Genomic DNA, 6,214 nt, shown 5'->3' on the forward strand with positions numbered 1-6,214 from the left:
GCCCAGGAGGCAGAGGTTGCAGTGAACCGAGATTGCACTACTACACTCCAGCCTGGTCAACAGAGCGAGACGCTGTCTCAAAAAAAAAAAAAAAAAAAAAAAAAAAAAGAAGTCTTGCCTCTTCCTCTTATCTCTCTTTTTTACTTCAACCCTGGGGATGGAGGCTGATCAGAACAGCAGCTAGTGAGTGAAGGAGAATGGACATGAGACAGATAAAGGCAGCCAAACATATTCTTCGTATTGAAGACACCCATTTGCTTGTGAGCAGCCATGGCTGTAAAATGATGAAATGTTAGCTTTCAGTGATGATTCAGGTACTAATGAATATTGGGCTGGACATCCATCCTAATTTCTGAATTCAGACTGCATTTTGTAACCTACTGTGGAAATAGCACTTTTTCTTAACTACGAGTGGTCAGAAAATAGTGGTTTTCATCAGGGGCAGGAGAAAGAGCTAACCAACCCCTTGGATCAGGTTTAGAGGAACAATGACAGGCAAAAACAACATTCTTTTATGACTCTTGCTGACACAGCCGATTTGTACAATATGGTGTTTGCCTTTGAATTCTAGGGAAGTGCCCCAGGAGAAGTACAAATAAAGTACTCTGGGAGATGAAATAGACATCACTTGCTTCTAGCTGGAGTACGAGTGTGTTTAAGGAAGGGCTTCATGGAGATGAAGGTATATGCAACAGACCTTAAAGATAAAGGGAGTTAGATGTGCAGAGATTTGGGATGGGATGGGTGAGGAGAGGTGGCTGATGGTGCCTTGTTAAGGGCACTTTAGCAGAGCAAACCTAAAAAGGCAAGGAGACAGAAAAACATAGCAGCTGCAGGTAGAAGAGCAATTAGTTCCATTTGGCTGAAACCAAGCATGGGGCAATAATTAAAATTAAGGTAGAATGTGTTGGCTTCCAGCTTGAGCAAAAGCATAAGATACGCTTGAAACCTCAGCAGGTTGTCTGCACAAAAGGCAAGGTATCTGGGACTAGGTAAGGAGGGCAAAAGGAGAACCTTGTAGTTGGGCTGACCTTCACAGTAGGTAGTCAGATGTCTAGTTTACAATATCCATGGTGTCCGTGGAGGTATTGGGCATTAATTAATTTATTTTTAGAGGCAAAATCTCACTCTGTTGTCCAAGCTGGAATGCAGTAGCATGATCAGAGTTCACTGCAGCCTCGAACCCCTGGGCTCGAGTAATCCTCCTATCTTAGCCTCCCAAGTAGCTGGGATTATAGGCACAAGCCACCACACCTAGCTAATCTTTTTATATATATTTAGTAGAGACAGGGTCTCACTGTGTTGCCCAAGCTGATCTTGAACTCCTAACCCCAAGCAATCCTCTGGCTTCAGCCTCCCAAAGCACTAGGATTACAGGTGTGAGCCACCATGCCCAGCTGAGGCGTTAATTTTTACCTAGACCAAGTCGATATCCAAGCGGACTAATGTGATAGGTTAGGTGTGAAAACAAGGAAGTGTAAGCAGTGGGATGATAAATTCAGTAGGTTGTGCTTGAAGGTTGTACCCTCAGCTTGGAGTAAGTTTGGGAGTCAAATTTCTATAGATAGGAGAAGTTTCCTTTCTGACAGGCAGCTCCTATGTTCTGTGACCTCCAACATGTAATTTGACTTCTCTAAACCCCTGTTTCGTCATCTGTAAAGTGGTAATCATAACATATAATAAAACAATCCACACACTCCTTTCTCTTTCCTCCAAGAGGAGAAGGAGGATGGAGATTCCAAGCAGCAGGTTGCCACACAAGTGATGATCCCCGTCTCAGCAAGGGATCTGGAGGAAAAATCAGGAAGATGAGACAGATGTTCTGTTTCATGAACAGAATGAGTGGAAGTTGGGGGAAGACTTTAAGTCAGTGAGTTTTAGCTCCTGTAAATACCAAGCTTACAGCCAGAAGCACCCACCCTCTGCCAGTTCCATCTCTGCTTGCCTTGGCTAGGATCGGCGTGGGGACTGGGCGGGGCTGAGTTTGCAGGTTCCAAGTCCTCTGTGTCTAAAGTGCTCAGGGAGGCAGAAATAAAATGAATAATGGGGAGGAGACATGCCAGCCAAAAGGGTCTGAATGTTATTCCAGTGTGACCACAGGATTTTAAGGAGGACAGAGCTAGAGGAGGGGAGAGAGCTGACACCTGACATATCGGTCCATGCAGCATGGAGAGGAGATGGCAAGGTGAGCAAGGGGCGGGACATTCAAGATAGAGGAAACAGAGCAGACCTAGGCCTGAAGGCAGAGAGGATTGGCAAGATGCAGGAGACAGAGACTGTAGTCCCAGCTCTGCTGCAAAGCTTTCTGAGCTGTGGTTTCTCCGTGTATCAAATAGGTTCTAAGTGATACCTCACGTACTTAGAGGGTACAGTTTGAAATCTCATCTATCCAAAATGCAGACAGACGTGAAAGTAAGTAAAAACTGTCTCTGGGCATTCTATGTAAGTATTATTACAACTTTCACGCTGAAAACAGAAGACAAAACTTCTCTCCAGCTTCTTCTTCAATAACTACATACCTAGTTTGGAGACAATTTTAACATATTTGACATTCTAATTACTCTTCCCAGAGAAGTAAAGATTTTGCAAATAAAGAGGGGTATGAGAGTATGAGATTCAGGCATGTGAGCAGGAACAAGCCAGACTGAAGGGCCCACTCTAAGGAGGAGATAAAAGGAAGCACACAAATTATTTTCAAAATAGCAGTATGGATCCATTCAGCATAGGGACAAAGAAGATCCACATCTCTGTATGCTATGGAGGTCTATGCATATTTATGCTATAGTTTCTGGAATCTTCAAACATAATGAGTAATTGATGCTTGCAAAGATACTTCTGAGGCATCAAAAAATGGATAAATTTTATCCAGAAGTCTAGATTTCTAAAGAGGAAGGGGAGGGGAGTGGAATTTTTTAAGTTCTAGCTGAGATTATAAAAGTTTTAAAACTAGGGATTTTTGAGAGGATAAATTTTCATTAAGTGAACATTTATTTATTCAATGCTTATCTTTCATAAGTAATGTTATTCTTACTATGATAATGGGACTATAAAATATGAAGACTGCTTTTTTTAAAAAAAAAAAGAGAGAGAGATCAGAACACGGTCAAATGACTAGTCATCTTCGAGGGTAGAAACTTACACTGATGATCCCACCTTTGCTGAAAATATTTTTATGATTGTATTCATTGTCTATGTAATCTTTTTCATGAGTTTATAGTCATGCAAAGCAACAGCCTCCTTACTTCAGAATCTCACCTGGATATTTACAAGGAAAACCTCCATCTCCAATAACAACATGTTTTGAGTCTGGTTCTTTGAGGAAACACTGACTGAGCATTTAACTAGCCCTTTGCAGTAAGAGGGAGGTTCTGCACGGTCCTTGAAATTCACTCAGAGTGTAGCTGAATTGTCCACGTTATTCACAAGGCTTGTTCTTTTTAGCTGTTTGCAAAAGCATTAAGCCTGCCCTAAAGGTCAAGATGTTGCTAACGTTGAGAAGATTTTTGTTTAATATACGATATACTCTGTCATCGGGGTCCAAAGTAGAGAATCAAAGGTGGCTTGAAAGATGACAGTGTCATTAAAATAAGGTAACTCCTTTGAAGGGACAGTACTCATTTAATATGTAAATTCTGACATATTCATGTAAAAACATGCATCATGTGGAATCACATGTGAGAGGACATTGGCAACTATTAATCCCCGTACGAAAGTAAAAGAATTGTTGACATCATCATCCTACTGGAGGCTACCTACATGTCAGAAGGCTGCAGAAAGGCAAGTTTGCCTTCACTGCTGTTGGCAAGATCCGTAGTTCTCCCCGCCTCAGGCAGCCACGTGTGGTGATGACTGAATCCTGCAGAAACCCAGTGACTGCAAGTAGGCGTGCTCTCACCTGCTTCGAGCCAAATGCCAGGTTTGCAGCAGGGCATCCCTAGGCCCCCAGGAGAGTGCTCTCTTTGTGGTGATCAGAGCAGAGATTGACACTTTGCAGGCATTTTCTGTTGCTGCAGCAGCACTCTTTGGAAGTTCTCACATTTGAGCAAAACTGCTATTCTTGAGATGTCTAGCACCACTAATGTGGGCCAAGAATCAAAACGTTTGCCCAGACTTTGTTTTAAATTGTTGACCTGAGTTCAATTTTTAAGCATGGAGTTTTAAAAATAGAGTCGAATCATATTATTACATAAAATATGACATGCCATTTATAACTCTACCAGGGTATACCAAGCCTGAACTTGAAAACAATAAAGACGCTGTGTTTTATTTGGAAGGTTTTATTATCAAAAATATCCTATTCCTTTGAAAAAGTATGACATGCTAATGCTTAGGTTCTGTTTATTCCCTTATTAAGCTGATGTCATGACATCTTAGTAAAAACACTTCTTTTCTATGCATGCTCTTAAAAAACAAGGGTTTAGGTGGACATGTCAGTTCGTATTTAGTTCTTCCAAATGCACAAAAGAATCTTGTTAGGATATTTTCTGTTGCAAAGGATGATTGTTTTTCTTTAAATAACTTATTTTAAAACATAAGAATAATGTATTTTTAATGTAAATTTGAAAAATGTAGAAAAATAGAAATTAAGAAAAATGAAAGATAAACATTATGAACGTATAGTAGCATAAGGTTCTTTCCAACCTTAGTATTATGTGTAGTTTTCTTCCGGACTTTTGGTTTACAGTATTTGGTTGAATTTGGGAGGTTTTTGCTTCTTGGTTTTGTTTTAGAGATAGGGTCTTTCGCTGTCGCCCAGGCTGGAGTGGTACAATCATGGCTCACTGCAACCTCAAACTGCCAGGCTCAAGAGATCCCCCTTACCTCAGCCTCCCAAGTAACTGGGACTAGGTGCACACCACTATACCTGGGTAACTTTTTATTTATTTATTTTTTAGAGATGGAGTCTGACTATGTTTCCCAGTCTGGTCTTGAACTCTTGGACTCAGCAATCCTCCTGTTTCAGCCTCCCACAGTTCTGTGATTACAGGCATGAGCCACTGGACTGGCCTATATATATTTTTTCACATACTTGCAATTATTATGCAAGTACTTTTAGACTTTTTTCATTAGATTATATGTTTTTATGTTATTATAAGCTATTTGTAGACACAGTTTTATTGATGATACAGTTTTCTATAAAACGGATATTACATAATCGACTTAGCTAATTTCCTGTGGTTTTAAATTTAGATTTCTTCCATTTATTAACCAAAAAAAAAAAAAAACAAAAAACTCTCCAGTGAACATTTATATATCACCACTTCCCCATATCTGGAATTAATTTTTTGACATACAGTCTTAGAAATGTTACTGATCAAAATTGTAATTACATTTTTAAGAATCGTCACACACATCCTGAACCCAGTGTCTAAAACATTTTTTTAATTTGTAAGCATTTTACAGTTTTATATCAAAGACTTCAGTGTCATGAGATTTTATCACTTTTTAAAGCTCATGTGACATCATGGTGTAGATTCAATGTGCTTTTTATTTTTTTATTTTTTTATTTTATTTTATTTTATTTTTGTTGAGACGGAGTCTCGCTTTGTCACCCAGACTGGAGTGCAGTGGCCGGATCTCAGCTCACTGCAAGCTCCGCCTCCCAGGTTCACGCCATTCTCCTGCCTCAGCCTCCCGAGTAGCTGGGACTACAGACGCCCGCCACCTCGCCCAGCTAGGTTTTTGTATTTTTTAGTAGAGACGGGGTTTCACCGTGTTAGCCAGGATGGTCTCAATCTCCTGACCTTGTGATCCGCCCGTCTCGGCCTCCCAAAGTGCTGGGATTACAGGCTTGAGCCACCGCGCCCGGCCTCAATGTGCTTTTTAAAATGTTGAAGTTTTGTGTCTAATTTTTTAATAAGGAAAGAAGTATATGTATGTCCTTTACGTAGGGTCTGAATGTTTTCTTAAAATTGATGTGATCACTGTATTAATAATAGTAAACTTTGTCATATTTGTGTGAACATTTTTCCCAAAAGATTTTGGCTTTTTCATTTTATTTTAGTTGTCTGTATAATTATTTGTATTTTTTAAACAACAAAATATATTGATTGCTGTTATCACTTTTAAGCTTAGGAAATCCTTTATTTAATATTTACTTCTACTTGTCTAGTTTATTGAGTGTTCCCATTTTTAATATATATATTTAGAATATAGTTTAGGTATATGCTATAACATATAATTATACCTACTCTAACTAGCTAAATAGTTATTC

At 39.5% G+C, this 6,214-nt stretch overlaps 1 protein-coding gene across 2 annotated transcripts in view; it reads left to right on the forward strand.

Annotated features, from left to right (window-relative positions):
- The window catches only part of KIAA1217 (KIAA1217 ortholog), an 839,027-nt gene that overhangs the window by 421,995 nt on the left and 410,818 nt on the right, over positions 1-6,214 (forward strand). The gene's annotated exons all lie outside the window — the stretch shown is intronic.

Source organism: Macaca thibetana, chromosome 9, assembly GCF_024542745.1.
Source record: "Macaca thibetana thibetana isolate TM-01 chromosome 9, ASM2454274v1, whole genome shotgun sequence".
NCBI classification, from domain to species: Eukaryota; Metazoa; Chordata; class Mammalia; order Primates; family Cercopithecidae; genus Macaca; species Macaca thibetana.